The sequence below is a fragment of the Lactuca saligna genome, chromosome 2, assembly GCF_052625555.1.
Source record: "Lactuca saligna cultivar CGN05327 chromosome 2, ASM5262555v1, whole genome shotgun sequence".
Lineage (NCBI taxonomy): Eukaryota > Viridiplantae > Streptophyta > Magnoliopsida > Asterales > Asteraceae > Lactuca > Lactuca saligna.
In genome coordinates this window covers 61,146,769-61,166,708 of record NC_136418.1, presented here as the reverse complement: position 1 = coordinate 61,166,708, position 19,940 = coordinate 61,146,769, and positions in this window count along the sequence as shown.

Here is a 19,940-nt window from a genome sequence, read left to right as displayed (position 1 = left end):
GGTCCGCGCTGCGCCCGATGTTGTGGCGGGTATGCTATAATTCACGTATTTACTTTAAAGTCGAAATGTTATGCTTATGTTAATGTATGTGTAGGTACTTTTCTTGTGAACTCTATGCCTGCTCTAGTGTTATTTGATTCGGGTGCGAGTAGATCCTTTGTATCGTTAGCTTTTAGTCAGCATATTGGCATTAGTCGTGAGCCGTTAAGTCGGCCTTTGAGCGTTTCTATTGCGGCCGAGAGGGTGGTTTGTGCCACGGAGGTTCTTCGGGGATGCGTGCTAGAGATTTTCGGGGTTGCGTTTCCGATTGAGCTAATTCCTATTGCGATGGGGGATGTCTGTGTCATCGTGGGCATGGACTGGTTGAGCAGATTCAGCGCCGTCATCGACTGCGAGCGTCAGCTGGTGACTATACGAGACCCTAGTGGGGGAGTTCTTACGGTATACGGCGAGGGTACCCGTTCGGGATCAGCTTTTTGTTCGGCCGCTAGGGCGAGGCAATGCTTACAGCAGGGATGTAAAGGTTTTGTGGCGTATGTGATGGATACGCGGGAGGCTTCCGAGAAACCAAGAACAGTGGAGGAGGTTCCAGTGGTGCGCGAGTTTCCAGATGTTTTTCCCGAGGATTTGCCGGGAGTACCTCCTGCGAGGCAAGTAGAGTTTGGTATCGATCTGGTTCCGGGGGCGGCACCTATTGCGAAGGTGCCTTATCGTCTTGCACCTCCAGAGATGCAAGAGTTGTCCTCGCAACTCCAGGAGTTGTTGGGGAAGGGATTTATTCGGCCGAGTAGCTCGCCGTGGGGAGCACCGATTTTGTTCGTTAAGAAGAAGGATGGTTCACACCGGATGTGTATTGATTACTGGGAGTTGAACAAGGTGACTTACCGAGGATCGATGATCTATTCGATCAGTTGTAAGGGGCATCTTGGTTTTCCAAGATCGATTTGAGATCAGGGTACCATCAGGTAAGAGTGCGGGATGACGACGTCCAGAAGACAACATTCAGGACGCGGTATGGGCATTATGAGTTCGTGGTGATGCCTTTCGGGCTCACCAATGCCCCGACAGTGTTCATGGACCTCATGAACAGGGTATGCAGGCCGATGCTGGATCGGTCTGTGATTGTATTTATCGATGACATCCTAGTGTATTCGCGATCTAGAGAGTAGCATGAGGGATATTTGAGGGAGGTCCTTGAGGTATTGAGGTCGGAGAAGCTATATGCAAAATTCTCCAAATGTGACTTCTGGTTGCGGGAGGTCCAATTTCTTGGACATGTTGTTAATCAGGAAGGGATATTGGTCGATCCGGCCAAGGTGGAAGCAGTGATGAGTTGGGAGGCACCGAAGTCACCTTCCGAGATCAGGAGTTTCCTTGGGTTGGCGGGGTACTATCGGAGGTTTATTAGGGACGTCTCCAAGATCGCAGTACCGCTCACCAGATTGACCCGGAAGGGTGTTACATTCTCATGGGGACCCGAGCAGCAGACTTCCTTCGAGACACTTCGTCAGAGACTGTGCGAAGCCCCGGTATTAGCTCTCCCGGAAGGGATGGAGGACTTTTTCGTATATTGCGACGCATCGATTTCGGGACTGGGTGCAGTGTTGATGCAGTGGGGCCATGTGATAGCCTATGCATCAAGGCAGCTAAAGCCACACGAGGCGAGATATCCCACGCATGATTTAGAGTTGGGGGCAGTAGTGTTCGCTCTCAAAATTTGGCGTCATTACCTGTACGGGGTTCGTTGTACTATATACACGGACCATAAGAGTTTGAAGTATTTGATGGATCAACCCAACCTAAATATGCGTCAGAGGAGATGGTTGGACGTGGTTAAGGATTATGACTGTGAGATCCTATACCACCCAGGCAAGGCTAATGTGGTAGCCGATGCATTGAGTCGTAGGGCGGAGAGCACTCCATTGCGAGACGTATGTCTGAGACTGACAATGATGACTCCGGTATTAGATGCTATTCGTGGGGCACAGGCCGAGGTTGTGAGATCCGAGATGCAGAAGAAAGAGCGGGTCGCTGGGTTAGTTTCGGAGTTCGTTACGAATGGACGAGGACTTCTGACGTTTCAGGGTCGGATTTGGGTACCATTCGTGGGCGGTACGCGGGCTATATTGATGGAGGAGGCTCATAGATCGAAATTCTCAATCCATCCCGGTGCTACGAAGATGTATTTGGACTTGAGAAAGGAATATTGGTGGCCTTGCATGAAGAGAGACGTCGCTTGGTTCGTTGAGAGGTGTTTGACCTGCCGTAGGGTTAAGGCCGAGCACCAGAGACCGCATGGTAAGTTGCAGCCCTTGGAGATACCTGAGTGGAAGTGGGAACAGATTACTATGGACTTCATCACCAAATTGCCGAGGACTGCCAGGGGAGTCGATGCAATTTGGGTGATTGTGGATAGATTGACGAAGAGTGCACACTTCTTTGCCATTAGCGAGAGTTCATCAGCGGAGAAGTTGGCGGAGTTATACGTGAGAGAGATAGTATCTCGGCATGGAGTGCCGATCTCGATTGTTTCAGACCGTGATGTACGCTTCACTTCCAGGTTCTGGAAGAAATTCCATGAGGAGCTGGGTACTAAACTGCATTTTATTACCGCATACCATCCCCAGACAGACGGTCAGAGCGAGCGGACGATTCAGACATTGGAAGACATGCTTAGAGCGTGTGTGAGAGATTTCGGGGGTAGCTGGGATGCGCATTTGCCTTTGGCTGAGTTTTCCTACAACAACAGCCATCATTCGAGCATTGGTATGCCACCTTTTGAGTTGTTGTATGGTAGGAGGTGTCGGACTCCCATTTGCTGGGGAGAGGTGGGACAGAGAGTGATGGGCAGTACATAGATCGTACTTCAGACGACCGAGCAGATTCAGCAGGTTAGGCAGAGGTTATTGATCGCCCAGAGCCGACAGAAGAGTTATGCGGACAGACGCCGGTCCGAGCTCGAATTCCAGGTTGGCGACTTCATTCTCCTAAAGGTTTCTCCTTGGAAAGGAGTGATCCGGTTCAGAAAGAGGGGCAAGTTGGGGCCCCGGTTCATAGGGCCATTTCGTGTAATTGCAAGGGTAGGTCGGGTAGCTTATCGGTTGGAGTTGCCAGCAGAGTTGGGACAGATTCACAATACCTTTCACGTATCACAGCTGAGGAAGTGTATAGCCGATGAATCGACAGTGGTTCCGTTAGAGGATATTCAGGTGGATGCGAGCCTGAATTACGCCGAGAGACCGGTAGCTATCAGGGATCGGAAGATCAAGGTTCTGCGGAACAAGGAGGTACCTCTGGTGTTGGTTCAGTGGCAACACCAGAAGGGATCGGAGATGACTTGGGAGCCGGAGCGTGAGATGCGGGAGCAACATCCGGAGTTATTCGCAGAGTGAGACTTCGAGGGCGAAGTCTAGTTCTAATGGGGGAGAGTTGTAACAGCCCGGAATTTCAGGTATTGCCTTAAAACTATTTTGGGACATTTTAGGAAGGGACTCGGCGAGTTGGTGCCTGACTCGCCGAGTAGGACCACAGGCTTGGTCGCGGGTGCGCGACTGGACTCGACGAGTCCAGATATGGATTCGGCGAGTCGACGCTGTTCAGCAGAAACCCTAGCCGTTTAGTTTGGATCGTATATAATGCCTCTTAGGCCGTCATTGTCTGTTTTTTTCGCCGATTGTGAAGAACCTAAGCATCTGTGGACGACTAGAGGAGAAGGGAAGGCTATTGGGACCTTGAAGAGATTGTTAGGCAAGAAGAGGGAAGGTTTTGGCCAAAGGAAGATCAAGGGGATTGAGTTCTAAATTTTGGGGACACAAAGAATACGTTTTTCAGGTAATACTTCGGATCATTCCTGTTATTTTGATGTGTACACGGATTTACGGTTTATGAAACCCATTTGGTGATTAGATAGGTTATATTGTTGTTACCCAAGCGTTTATACCCCAGTAATAGAATGTTTAGAAGTCCAGAAAGTCCCATGATTGCATATTTCGGAACCATGTGTATTTCAGGAAGCAGTTGATCGACTGCATGGCATGGACTCGCCGAGTCCAATGATCAGACTCGGCGAGTAGCTTGAAGATCCACTGGGACTCGTCGAGTTGTTCTTCAGACTCGGCGAGTAGCTTGAAGATTTACTGGGACTCACCGAGTTGTTCTTCAGACTCGGCGAGTGGAGTCGGGGTGGCCCCGCGATTCTTCCACGAGGATCTCGTCGAGTCAGGTGGGGTACTCGACGAGTAGAAAGGGGACAACAGGTAAAGATGGGGAGGAGGTCTAGACTCGCCGAGTCGCCCTTGCACTCGACGAGTCCGGTCAAGTTGACCGTTGACCAGAGTTGACCTGCATGTAATTTCGTAGGGTCAGTTGTCTTGAATGATAAGAGTATTAATAAGGGTATATGGTATTATAGGGAGTCTGCAGATCGGCGGATCGAGTGCGAGTAGTTTCAAGAGTTGATAACTTACATTACTACGAGGTGAGTCTTCTCACTATACTGTACCCGGAAGGGTTTGACTGTGAGACCGGAAGGTTGTACATGATATGTGTTATTTATGCTGTAAATAGAAAGGTAGTTGCTATGCATGATATGTATGTTTATACGGGCCGGAAGGCGATATGCTATGTGACAGAAAGGTCAGGTATGATGTATGTTATATGTGCTATGTGTGTTATATTAAATGTATTATGTGTTGTAAATGTTATGGGCCGGAAGGCAATATACTATGGGCCGGAAGGCAATATGATACAGGCCGGAAGGCAATACGATATGGGCCGGAAGGCGATTATGTTACGGGCTGGAAGGCAATGTATTGTGGATCGGAAGGTTAGGGCCTGGAAAGGCGTATGTGTGTAAGTCGTATACTGGGAACTCACTAAGCATTTATGCTTACAAGTTGTTATGTATGTGTTCCAGGTACTAGCGAGGACCGTGGGAAGGCGCCGGCATGATGCATACACACTGCTACTATTTGAGATCTTGGGGATTTTATATATGTATTTGATATGACACATGAAATAAATACTATTGGTTGAATGAAACTACTTTATTTTAAATGAAAATTTTATTTGAAAATTTGAGCTGTTACACCTATAGTGTTTTAAATGTTTGACTTATGTTCTCGATATTTCTTTGTAGATAGAGTTGGTAAGTTTTTAGACTTGTTGCAACACCACGACCATTCCTGGGCATATGCTAATCATTTCTAAGTGAGACATAATTGATCAGGCTATGTTATTCCCATACGTGACTATACATCCCCAAGCCTACTCGTACTGTTCAATAATCAACACTTTTTATCCCAACCCACCATGATACTGACCCTAGTGCGTATGGATGTGCTCATACTCTTTAACGATAAACAATTTGTTTCTAAAAGTATAGTTATTTGGAAAACGTTAAATCAGAGACTTTCAGTCCCAATGCAATTATGGTTTGTATATCTTATATGGTTCAATATACTTAGTTCACTATAAACGATGCTCTGATACCAATCTATCACACCCCTAAACCAGAATGGCGGAAACGTTCGGGGGTGGATGACTTCATGTATAGTATCATAACAACGAATGTAATAGTGAAGAAATCAAACACAACCATCATCAATACAATTGAAAGAGTTACATCATAGAGTAAGTTTACATGTTTCAAAATAAATTACATCATGATGACAAAATAATTTTTGAATTTAACACCTTAGCGCCCCGTCCTTGAAAGCAGATGATTACCTGTTTAGCGATTTCTTGAGAATACAAGTTGTTTGAAAAAGTGTCAACACAAAGGTTGGTGAGGTCATAAGAGTTTTAATTGGGAAATAAATTGTTTTCCTTGTAAAAGCAACTAAGTTGTTCCAGAATATCCGAGATTTTCCTTAAAAGGTGAATTGAAAGTTTCTATGGTATGAAATAGTGCATCCTAGAATTCCTTATAGTTTCCTTCTATAATCTCAAAGTATATATAAGTTATATAAATTTTGTTATGATTTTTAGTGCTCTCTAACTTGTGTGAAAATATCCATATTCACAGACTCGTCCGGATTTGTTCTTGAAATGATAGGTTGTTTTGCAAAAATCACGATAAATCATAGAAAAATCGTATGAAGATGTGAAAGTAGTCATTTTAAAGGTATAAACCTGAAATATTTGCATCTAATACATTTTTGAAAACTAAAATGTTTACGTTGACCAAAAAAGTCCGTGAATGGAGTTAAACTTTCTTGATGGAAGTTGTTGAAAAAGTTTAGTTGTGTTCTTCATGTTTTAACTTGTATCCCCACCCCCCCCCCCCCCCCTAAAAACTTAAGAAAACGTGAAAATATAGGGGTATGAACCCACCTTGTGTGATTTCAGTGGATGTATGTTGAAGAAAAGGATTGTTCAACTCAAGAACACTAAGAAGATTGCCTTGAAGATTCGAGATTCTAACACCAATGTGATGGAATTTGTGTAAGCAATCTATGATTGGAGTAGAATGAAGTGAAATTATCACAAGGAGGATGAATTATACTTACCAACAGTGTAAGAAAGCTTGATGATCAGCCTTGGAATCCAGAACTTGAGGGAGAAAGTTAGAGAGAAAAGTTGAGTTTGATCTTTGGTGAAATGAGAGCAAGTGCGTGAGAATGAGGAGAGATGATGAGTATCCAACTCTAAGAACGTGGGAATAACTTGTGAGAGAGGGAAAAAGTACAAGGAAGTGACAAGGTATGGTGAGGAGGTTTGTGGTTTAGTCATGGAGTGGGTGTGGTGGTTGCTTGTGTTATAAATCAAAGATAAGTCAACACTCCACCTTTTTGTACTTCACCCACTAATTTCTTGGATAATATTTATATTAAAAACGTCGGAATTAATGATTTATGGCCTTTAATTGTTAAAATAAAGTTTTGGGTGAAAATCCCGCGTTAAAACGATGAAAAACAAGCTTAAAATGAAGTCGTAGTAAAAAACCAGGAAGGGAAACCGAAGCTGCAAGGGTTAGAGGGGCCAAGGCGAAGGTGAGGCTCGGTCTGAGAGGACCTTCGGTTCATGCTAGGTTTGGGCCCGAAGGGACCTTCGGGTTCGGTCTACTGAGCCTCGGTCTGAGAGGGTGTATTTCACTTCTCATGCCTTCGCTTCTGACACCTTCGCTTCTGACAAGTTCGCTTCTAACAAGTTCGCTTCTGAAAAGTTCAGCTCCATAAGAGGGATCGGCTCCTTAAGAGGGGTTTTGGGTCCTTAAGCCTATTTTACTCGTTTTTACCCCGTTTCAAGCCGTTTTTTACCTGGTTAAGGGTCGGGATGGCCCGAAAGACTATAAAAAAGTTTAAGGAACTTTTGACAAAGATTTGGGAAAGATTTCACATACTTAGAGAGATTTAGGAGAGATTTCACATTCTTGGAGAGATTTCTCATACAAAGAGAGATTTGGGAGAGATTTCACATACTTAGAGAGATTTGGGAGAGATTTCAAAATAGAGAGAGATAGAGTGAAAACGATTGAGAGAGGTTTCGTGTGCGACATTTGTGAGTGTCCAGCTTCGCAACGCAAGGTCTGTAAACCCCGTTATGCCATGTTTAAGGGTCTTACACACTCCCGATGAGTATGCAACATCGTTTTGTCGGTTTGGTTCGTTACTTACTATAGGTTTAGGTTAAGGAAATCTAGATATATGAACTTTTCGATTGATGATTCCTCATTAGTGTAGCGAGCTGTATAGTAATTACCTAACGTAAGCCCTAGTACACAAGGGTTAATTGAGTCAACTAGTTTGACTTGTTGATTTTCACTTGACCGTAAATTGACAGTTGTCACACCTTCTTCATCCCCTCACCTTCTGCATACAACGGAACGAATAGGGCTCTCTCCCTGAATTTGGATGAGTAAAACTATTCTTCCCGGTTTTAGTCCATTATGTACCCAAAAATTGTGGAAATATGTAAATACATTATGAACAATCCCACATTATTTTTCTGAATATTCCACATGGTATAGGGGATGTATAACATCATACCAAACAGTAACAAAAATGGATGAAACTTAATGAGAAGCCTTTATTAATTTTAGGAGTCATCCAAGGAAAAGGTATTTAATAAGAATTATTATTCTATTTTCTTGAAATATTTATAATAATTCAAGAAAGATTTATTATTTTCTGAAATATTCCAGAACTTCTCATTTTGTTGTTGGGATTCTAGGAAAAATCGGATTTGGGAAGAAAACGAGTTTTGGGTATATTTATGTTAATAAAATCCTTGATGAACACATTTAAAATCTTTTAGTAATGAACTTTGAACATCTAACATTTAAAAATAAAAAATCCTCACATGCATGTTGGTTTAATGGCCATGCATGAGTTTGAAATGTTCAAAAAAATAAGTTTTTGAAATAAAAATCATGGTACATGTGGTGATTTTTCACCGAAAACATGTAGAAAGGTGCATTATCTTGATTTTGACTTCACCATTTACAACATGTATGTTCTTTTTGGGACTTCACCATTTACATGATGTATGTTCTTTTTGGGTAAAATCATACTACCATCATCATCAAAACCGTGAGTACAGACAAGTGTTCATGATTTTACAATAGAATGGAGTAGAAAAGGGAAAAAATGCAAAAAAAAAATTAAATTTTTTTTTTAAAAAAAATTAGTAAAACATGAAGGAATAGTGATGTAGAAATCGATATTACCTTCAAGAACACCACAAGATGATGAAGATTTCAAGTTCAAGATGTGTTCTTGGGGATTATTTTCTAGAATATTTATGGATCATAGAGAGGAGATGAGAGAAATGGACTGGTGTAGTGTGAGAGAGAAATTAGAGAGAGATGAGAGAAGATGGAGTGTGGAGTTACAAAAATTGTTTGATGTGGTTTCGGAAGAGGCTCCCTTAGGAGGAGTAAGGGCCGAATTTTGAAGAGGAGAGACGCTTCCTCTCTCTTTCAATTTTAAAAATTTCATATCTTTTATAAAAATACCAATTTTTTATAAAATATGCATCTTAATATAGTTTTACTCATAAAATCTTGATTTTTGGCTTAGAAATAAGGTTAAATATTAATGACTTAAATTTTATTTCTCCTTGATTATATTTTACTAAATTTAGTTATTTAAATTGATATTATAAAGTCCATACTAAATTTTATGGTTCTTTAGGTGTTAAAGTTTATAAAATTAAGTTTTTTTTTAGGGTTTTCAGGATCTTGAGATTGATTAAATCTTTGGATGTCAATATAAATTGATTCTTTGAGACTTCCAATTATTTTTAGGTTTTCTAACTCTTATTCAAGTAAGAAATAATGTTTGTAATTTTTTTTATCAGTTTATTGGCATTTCTATGTAGTGATTTCGAGATTCAAGTGAAATTGAAGAATTAAGTATACTAGTCATAGTTTCAACTTTGACTTAAGTTCTTATGAGACTCGGACCTAATTTATGCTACTAGGTCAAGTGAATGAAGTGTCCACATGATTTGTGCAAAGTTGTTCAAGTGAAAGAATGACCCTATAGTTAAGTAGTTGTAGAATTCACATATCAATGCGAAATCTAAGTATACTATCATTCAGTTCTACTTTTTTCCAAGTTTGTAGTAGCTTATATATTAGCTTCTAGTTACCAAGTCTAGTATGTGTCATGCCTATACATGCAACTAAGTTTATTCAAATCCAGAATTGCCTCAAATTTTGATGGTTGTCATAACATTCTAGATTGGTGTTGTTTCCATTTGACTTTGTGCCAATGATTAATATTTTTCACATCACTTCGTCCTTTCACAAGCGAAGCTTTGACCTTCTGTATCGACTCAAGATTTGGAAAGTGAGGTTTTGTGGGCTTAAACAAATTATTTTTCTTCCTTTTACTTCGGATTATTCAAAATGTCATTTTGGAAAAGATGGTTTAGTATGGTTTTGAAACTAATTTTGATAATGCTTAATATAACCAACCGATATTTGATTAAAAACCTTTTGTCCCTATGGGAAACTTCTTGGACTTCGAAATAAATTATAATGTCTTTGTACGCTGTTTTGTCCAACATTTCTTTGAATTTTATTTTAAGAAAGCATCTAATTTTGACGAATTGAAACAAAAGTCTTTGGATGTTGATTTTGATCAAAAGTTACATTTCTTTGTTTTTGAACAATTGGTGTTCGAACTTGTTTTTTAACATTATATTGAATTTTTGAAAAACTATGTTTCTTTGGCAAATCATTTTGTTTCGAAAAAACACTTTGTTGTTGAACATTATTTTTCTTTGATGTGGATTTGCTCTGAAATAATGTCTTATTTTGAGAAAACGTCTTAACTTGTTAAGATGGTTTTTTCTTAAAACACTTTTTGTTTTTGAAAAGCTTTGACATTTTTTCAGTACACTTTATTATGTGCATTTGCCATTGAAACACCTTCCTGTTTTGCAACTTTTTGAACATTCTCATTGAAAATTTGTGCTTTGTTTTTTGAGATTTCAGAATTGGTTCATTTATTTGACTATCAACTTTTAATTTTTCATATTTTACTTCCCAAACTCATTTTAGTTTTTGTCTTTGAAAAGTTGTTGAGTTCTTCGTTAGAGTATTTTCAATTGTGCTTGGATTAGAATAGAACCCTTCTTTAGTTGCAACTTTGTTGTCTTCCTCAACAATTTTGTTGATTTTAGGATTCACTTTATCACCATTTCTAGAGGTGACAAACACTTGATATTGGGAAAACAACTTCATTTATGCATTTGAAATTCGGATATACAACTTATTTGGATTCAAGATAATGAGAAACTTTATCTTTCATCACCTTTTTGAATTTCTCTATCTCTCCATAAACATGTTTGACAGCAACTCGGGGAATAGTAGTTTCAATCGAAACATCATTCTCATCACTATCAATGTCACAGTCTTCGACAACCACTTGGCTATATTTATGAACTTTCAATGTAGAGGGTTAGTCAGTCTTAAACTTCTCCATTAAATCATGAACAATTTCTTTTCCCTTGGAAATCGAAGTGACACTAATGACAGATAATTGAGAACAATCAACTGTTTCCTTTTCCTCAATTTCACTGATATTGTTAGAATCATCTTCCGTATCAGCATAATTTTGTTGAGAGTCTAAACTCGAAGTGTCATTGATGTTCAAATTTAGACTTGTGTAGTTTTAGAAAGAGCTTCATTAACAATGTGCACTAAGTGATCAACATTTAAACATCCATCGATTTTAACAATTCCATAAGCATAAGAATCATTAGGCACTTTATCGAATTTCAATATTTTCTTTTTGCAATCATAGGAAGTTTCCTCTATTTTCTCTCTTTTGTATACTAAGAAAGGCAATAACTTCCTGCGTTACTCTTTGCAAATGTCAGATGAAAGACGTAATTCAGTTAATTTGGCATAAAGTCTTTTTGTCACTATTACAATAGGTGTTTTATTGTTTTACAAACAAAATATTGACTTCTTTTACTATATCCCTATCTATAGTAATATTTTTCAATTGTAACTCTAGATTGTCTACTCAACTCTTCTTAAACTTAAAGTGTTTCTGAGTATCTAGCAACAAATTTTTTGTTCGCTCAACTTCGTTACTAATAGAAATTAGCATGTTATTAACATAAGAAAGAGTATCATCAAAATCAAATAAAATAGTAAGAGAAGAACTTCCGCCGTCGAGGTCGTAGAAACCTCTATCTCTACCGAAAAGAGGGTGTTGGCCCTGCTCTCGGATCCACAACCACAAATCTACGACCCATTGGAGTATCGGGCCCTGAAAGTGTCGTCCAAGAACGGGGTCAGGAAAGGGATCGTACACTTCGGGATCCTCGTCTGAGTTCCTACCCATATCCACTTCATCCTCATCCTCATTAGGATCCTCCTCGAACACTTCTTAGGGGTCTTCCTCTAGCTCCTCTCCTACCCATCTTCCATTCCCCTCATTGGAGAAGTAGGGGCTCCTGGTAAGCGGAATCCTGCCATGATTTATGTGCAAGAATAGGGGTGTAAGGGACACAAAAGGAATCTAAACTGTTTGTATACTAATATCATAAAATACTCCTATAGTATTTTAAACGTTATGATTTGTTCTTAGTGTTTTCCTTGTATAAGTGAAGGTAAGTTTTTTGACTTGCTGCCCATTACGACTATCCCCCGACATATGCTAGTAACTTCTCGGACAAATATAGTTAGTCAGGCTATATTCACCCCTAACTTGATTACATATCCCAAGGCATACCCGCAGTGTTCAACTCCCCCATTTTTACTTTTGTATTTTCCTAGTTACGACACTATACCAGCATGTATGCATGTACTTATACTTTGCACAAAAATATCGTTTTATTTTTAAAAGTATAGTTGCATGAAAAATGTTTAGTAAGAGAGTTTTAGTCCCATTATACTTATAGTTTGTATATCTTATATGGTTTAATATACTTAGTTCACTATAAACAATGCTCTGATACCAATCTATCACACCCCCAAACCTTGGATGGCGAAAACATTTAAAGGTGGAGGACTTCATATATAGTATCATAACAACAAGTATAATAGTGACCAAAGTAAACACAACCATCATAATTATAATTGAAAAGGGTACATGGTTTCATGAATTACATGTTTTAAAATCGATTACAATATAATGATAAATATAGTTTGTCTGACGCCTTAGCGTCCCATCATCAAAAGCTTGGTGGTTACCTGTTTTAATGATTACCTAAGGATACAAGTAATTTTGAAAAAGTGTCAACATTTAAGTTAGTGAGTTCATAAGCTTTTAAATGTAAATTTGAAATCCTTTCTTTGTAAAACTAGTGTTTGTTCAAGAAAATTCCAATATTTTCCTTATGAAATGAGTTGTAGTCATAAGACCCAAAGATCAAAATGTTGAAGGATTTTCCATACTTGTAGTAGTATATGCAGTTTTAAAACGACATAAAACCGTTTTGAATGAGTGAATCCGCGTAAACTATATGTATCATTATTTCCCTATGTAAGTTATTATAACTCTGCTAATGACATATATGGTCTATGACGAAGCTGCTCAAGCGTCGGAATGTTATGACATTTGTCACCGCAGACCTTCCGGTCTAGCTGTTGCATGCAACTTAGGTGCGGGATTGTCAATCCCAATACAGATCTATACACTAGTATCACGCTCTCCCTACAAGAGACTCTGGTTATAACACAAGACTTGGTACACACACACTAATGTGCACTTGAAGATTTTAGCTCACAACTTGATTTAACGAGTTTACATGTAGTGTGTATGAGAACTTCTTGTTAATGGAAATGAAACCTTTCGAAGTGAGTTTGTAGTGTAAATGAACCATAAATTATACGTACTATAGTTTATCATAAAAGTTTGGAGTGATGAAAACCCTTATGTGTATGATGTTTACCTTCTTAAGAAGATAAAATGACATGAAACATAAACAAAAGGTAATATTGTATAATTACACACTTTACTCAACATGTTACAAAGTACAAATGAACTTGTTAACCATTTTTCTTGCTTTAACTTTTTTGTTACTATTTTTATAAATATCATAGAAAAATTATCGAAAGTTGAAACTTGAATCCGTAAATTCTGAGAGTTTAGAAAACAATTCTACTTTGTTCATAATTTTTATTATGATTTTTAGTGGTCTCTAATTGTTGTGAAAACGTTCATCTTCATAGACTGGTCCGAAATCATTTCTAAAATGATAGGAAGTTTTGTAAAAATCGCCATAAATTGTAGACAATCTTATGAATACATGTGAGTAGTTATTAGAAAGGTATAAACCTGAACTACTTACATCATGTACAGTTTTGAAAAATAGTAAGTTTAAGATATTCAAAACATTCCATGAATAGAACCCAACATTTCTGTGAAAAGATGATGTACGCATTTAAGTAATGTTATAGTATTTTAACTTGTATTCCCCCCCCCCCCCCCCTCGCGCCTAAAACTTGAAGAAAATATGAAAATGTAGGGGTATGAACTCACCTTAGGTGATTTCACATGGAGGAAGGTTGAAGATGAGGAGTTTTAAGTCATGAACAATTGAAAGATGCTTGAAGATTTGAAGATCCTATGAACAAATATGAATATTTGAGTGAATGATTTATGATTTGTATGAAGATGTGAAGATTGTGTAGAAGTTTAAAGAAGATACTTACCAATGAAGAGGAGGAAAGCGCAAGAAAACTCTTGAAGAGATCCTCTTCTAGAGGGAGGGAGGGAGAGAGAGAGAGAGAGAGAGAGAGAGAGAGAGAGAGAGAGTCAAAGTGAGGGACTGACAGAGAGAGAGAGAGAGAGAAAAGTTTGCTTTTGGTGGAGAAAGTGAAATCTTGGAAGTGAAGAAAAGGAATCTCTTGGAATTGTTTATAAAGATTTGATAAAGGTAGTTTGTTGGGAAAGATTATGAAATGGAAAATGAATTGACTAGCTAGATGTGAATAGTAGCATAAAGTTGACATGAGGGTGGTTAGCGTTATAACTTTATGGGAAAAGTCAAAGAGTACATTTATGTTCTTTTGATATTATCCTAAGCAAAATACGATTTATATTAAATAAATCTTCAATATGGGGATAAAATATGTGTTTAGAGGGTTTAAGATGTCAAAAATATGAATTTGGGTGAAAATCCCACGTCAAAATCATCAAAAACAGGATTAAAATGTGAAACTGGTCAAAAATCGGAAAAAGGATGTTAGACTATGAAGGGGAGGTTCACAACTATGGTTGTTGGCTTGGAGGCGAAGGCTCTCGGTGCAAGAGGGTAGTGACTATGAATGTCGAAGCTGGATGCGAAAGTCGGCACATGTGTAAAACTTGGATTGGTGTGAACCTGGCCGATGGTGTGAAGGTCTCCGGTCCAGAGTACCAAAGTGGTCGAATGCCTGCAAACCTGGGTTACGATGCGAAAGTCGGATGAGAAGCTATGAACGCTGGTCAAAGATGCGAAAGTCAGGAGGTTCGGTCCGAGAAAGGTTTCCATGCGAGAGCTGTCGCACCCTTGTGAGGGTTTTGCATCCAAAATTTAGTTTTCTTATATAAACTTTCCGTTTCAAGTGGTTTTTAACAAATTGAAGGGTCGGGATGGTCCGAGTGTTTATAAAAAGTTAAAAGAGATTTTGAGAGAGATTTGGCAGAGATTTGGGAAAGAGATAGCGAGAGAGACTAAGAGAGACTTTGTTTGTACCCTTTGTTAGTGTTTTGTCTTGTAGTGAAAGGTTTGTAAATCCCATTACGCCTCGTTATGAGTGTTATACACCCCCGCAGGGTACGTAATAGTGTTTTATCGAGTCGTTACATCACTCACCCTATTTAGGGTTTAGGTTTCCTAAACATTTGAAGCTTCCGAGTGATAGTTTGTATTAAGATAGAGAGTTGTACATTCTTATTAAACAGAGAGTAAGCCCTAGGATACAAGTACTATTAGGGTTGACCGGTTTGACATTTTGACTTCGTTTGACTATGACTTGAACTGAAATTGATGGTTGTCACAGGTAGTCCTCCATGAAATTTGCTAACTGCTCGTAGTACTCTCGAATAAGCATTGGAATCTTAGCGAAAGATCCAAGTACATGAGAAAAGCTAGACATTGTGTTCATGTTGAAATTTACCATTGTTGTACGAATAAAAGTGATGATGAGATTAAGAAAAGAAGATCTAGTGGATGAATCTACCAGAAAATGTTGAGAAAACAGTCGATCTATCAAACGATTTCAGAATCATAACAAATCGATCAAATAAAACTACTTTTATGTAGTAAAAAGTGTGGAAATCATTTGAATCAGAAAAAGCGATACAAAACTTTTGAAAAGGACGAGAAAAGCAAAAAATGACTGATTGTATTTTACCAAATGCAGTGTGCATGAATCGAGTAATAAGAGCAAAATCAAGAACAGAAAGTGTTAAGAACACAGATGTAAATAAATTATGTTTGGCTTGTTGATTACGTCTGAACAAGGACAGAGAACACAGGAGGGTAGAAAGCTCAATAGTCCAAAAGCTATCCTTGACTCCTAAACTTACCCTATTTATAGGGTGATATAGACACATACAAAAAAATATGTGAGGACTAGACATTTCAGCTTCGAACTCTAAACTTGCCATACATAATGTCACATCCCCAAACCAAGGATGGTGGAAACGTCCGGGGTGGAGGACTTCATGTATACTATTACAACAACGACTATAATAGTGCTCAAAGTAAATACAACCATCATAAATATAATTGAAAAAGTTACACCAAAGCATACGTTTACATGATTCAAATCAATTACATTATCATGATGAAATGAACTGTTTAACGATTTATCGTCCCATCCTCCAAATGCTATTGATTTCCTATTTCACTGACTTCCAGTGAATACAAGTAGTTTAGAAAAAGTTTCAACATAAAGGTTGGTGAGTTCATAAGAGATTTCGTTAGAGAAGTAAATCGTTTTCCTTGTAAAAGCGATAGAGTATGTATCCAGAAAATCCAATATCTTCTTTATAAAAGTTATGTGGTCCTAAATCCCAGGACCGAGAAATTAACAAGTATTTGCCATACTTAAAGATACAAAATTGGTTTTAAATCGGCATAAAACCCTTTTTGATTTGAAGGAAAGTCCCATAACGAATGATGTGTAGTCTTAAATACCAAGACCGAAAGTGTACAGTAATATCCGTACATATTGATAAAAAAAAAGTGATTTTAAATCGACATAAAACCCCTTTTGATTTATAAAAAGTCCCGTAAAATTTATGTGTTGTTACCTCCCTATGTAAGTCGCTATAACCATACTATGACTAGAGGTAACCTGCACAACGTCTTTCAGACGTCGTGATCCTATGACTCTTGTCACCCGCAAACCTACCGGTCCGACTGTAGCTAGCAGTGAGGTGTGGGATGTCAACCCCAATATAGATCTATACACAATTATCATGCTCTCCCTACAATAGATTTTGGTTATAACTTACATGAATTTGGATCTCGTACTCGGACGTACGGGAGAGAATGTCTCACAATTTAAGTTAATAAGTTTATGTGTGATGTGCGTGAATGTAAAACCTTTTTGTATAAATGTACCCTTTTTGTATGAATGTGTTATGTGATGTATCATAAACTATACCTATTATAGTTTATCAAAACAAGGTTAAAAGTGGTAATGTACATAAACTATATTTAACATAGTTTATTCAGATGTTTGTATGTAATAGATGTACTTTGATTATAACAAATTGTTATTTCTATGCTTTGTCTAGAAATTGGTTTTTGACCTGGCTAATGGTCGGGACGGCCCGAAAGACTACAAAAAGTTTAAGGAACTTTTGAGAGAGATTTTGGAGAGATTTCACATTCTTGGAGAGGTTTGGGAGAGATTTGACATACTTGGAGAGGTTTCTCTTACAAAGAGAGATTTAGGAGAGATTTCGCATTCGTGGAGAGATTTGGGAGAGATTTGACATACTTGAAGAGATTTCTCATACAGAGAGAGATTTGGGAGAGATTCCACATTCTTGGAGAGATTTAACATACGTAGAGAGATTTGGGAGAGATTTGACATACCTTGAGAGATTTAGCATATAGAGAGAGATTTAGGAGAGATTTCACATTCTTGGAGAGATTTCTCATACGAAGAGAGATTTGGGAGAGATTTTAGATAAAGAGAGATAGAGTGAAAACAATTGAGAGAGGTTTCGTGTTTGACATTTGTGAGTGTTTGGCTCCGCAACGCAAGGTCCGTAAGCCCTGTTAAACCATGTTTAAGGACCTTACACACTCCCGATGAGTATGCAACATTGTTTTATTGGTTTGTTTCATTACTTACCACAATTTTAGGTTAAGGGAATCTAGATGTATGGACTTTTCGATTGATGATTTCTCATTAGCATAGTGAGTTGTATAGTAATTACCTAACGCATGCCCTAGTACACAAGGGTTAGTTGAGTCGATCAGTTTGACTTTTTGACTTTAGTTGACTTTGACTTGACTGGAATTTGACGATTGTCACATCATCCCCTCGTTAGAGGGAATTTCATCCCGAAATTAGCACTTTGACCGGGACTTCATGAATTTGGAGAAAAGATGGGGAAAATTTCTCGTAGTACGAGAAATTGATATGGCGGGAACCAATCCGCCTGATATTAAATGACGCCTTGGAATTTATTATTGTAACTCAAGCTAAGTAAATTTTAAGGAGTTATTGTTTTGAAATGATAGTGTATTCTATGTGTGCCTTTATGCTCCCCGCTACAAAGTGAAGACTCTCGTTCATTTCGATTTCGCCAAGTGGTAAGTGGGCACCCCCATGTTTTACTGAAGTTAATCACCCAAGCTATTAACATGTCGCCCAAGTTTTGAATAATCCATTTTGTTCTGCCCATTGGTTTATTGTTTATAGGCCATGCTCAAGTGTAACCTAGTTCCCTGCAAGGGTTGCCAGGGTCACGAAATGAATCTACTATCTATGATAGGGATAACAGATGTTAGTAGACCCTGTGGTCTCCTAATCTCTTTCATGTACGTTTTAGTCGATTCCTCCATCCTGTCGGTTTCTTTGATTAGTAGGGAGTGTGGGTTTTCGGCCAGTCTGTCGACGGTTACCCAAATGGTCCATTGCCTTGGCACAAGTCCGATACTTGCCCACATGTGTAACGATGTCTGCTTTCCTATTCGCCCACTAAGGGCACTTTTTGAGGTCCGGACACATTTTGTCTGATCCTGGATGAAGGGGAGTAGCGAGTTTTCGTGTGCTTTGTTCATGACATTATTTCTGAATCCCTCAGCCTCGGTGTACAGATCCGGTTCATGGGATAACATCCCTTTCCATCTGTGCCTTCTAGGTTCTTATGATCGGTGAAGATTGTATGCTTCGTGTCATGGAGATAGTGCTTCTAGACCTCTAGGGTGAACACTACCGCTCCTAGTTCAAGGTCGTATGTTATCTAGTCGACCTCGTACGTCTTTAGCTGTCTTAATTCGTAAGTAATAACCTTTCCTCAGAGTGTTGCATTGGGCATGTTGTAGTGTTCCTCGATTGCTTAGCTTGGTAGGAAGTATGAGGGTTTGGTTTACGTGACTACACTTATTCGGATGGTAGGATGTTCACTCGTCCTCGTGGGCAACCTTGGATCGAAGTTCATGGCAGGACTCGTACCTGGTCCATCTATCATTAACTTGCGCATATAGGTCGTATGTACTTAAGGTTGGAAAGACAGTCCGATGGGTGACTCTGCCCCAAGTCCACAACCAGACATGGAACAGGAAGGGCGGAAGCACACATCCAATGTCCACAGAATCTTAATTATACGTTGTCATCGCGTATACACGTAGTAGTAGTAGACTAACCATATATGTTCTAGACTTCTGGGCTTCAACCTTATCTGCTGTATGCGTGATATTCCCGAAAGGTCTCCTGGAAATACTTGTGATAAGGTTTTGGGAAGTATAACACTCCTCTGGTGCGTGTTTTGGGGTTTCACCGCGAGAGATAACCCGGAGGTCCATGCTGGACGTGTTTATGGGAGACAAAGGTTTCGATATTCGGTGGGTTAGGTGAAGGGTCCTTTTGTAGTCGTTAAACCGGGAAGATGAGGACTATACCAATCAAAATTGAATGGTGACAACAGTATCTCTTTTTGGTAAAACGTGTGTTAAGTTGTATCCGTAAGAAGTGCTCATTAGAGTGATAGAGTATCTTGTGTTTCTTTACTGTGTGTTCCATTTTGTTCAATATTATTCTTACTGTAGATGATTCATAACATAGTGTCTAGCACTGGTAGTAGGTGTGTTTCGATAGCTAGTAATGATACTTGATATCATGATCCCTAACAGGTCATTCTGTGATCGAGTGGTATATGAACGTTGTATGTAATTAAGATTGAGAAGGTAATTGAATAAATGATTCTTATTTAAGCTCACATCCCAACGAGGAAAAGAAGTAAAAGGGGAATCAGTAATTCTAAACATGTAGAACCCTGGTTATATACCGCCCTTGTGTATGC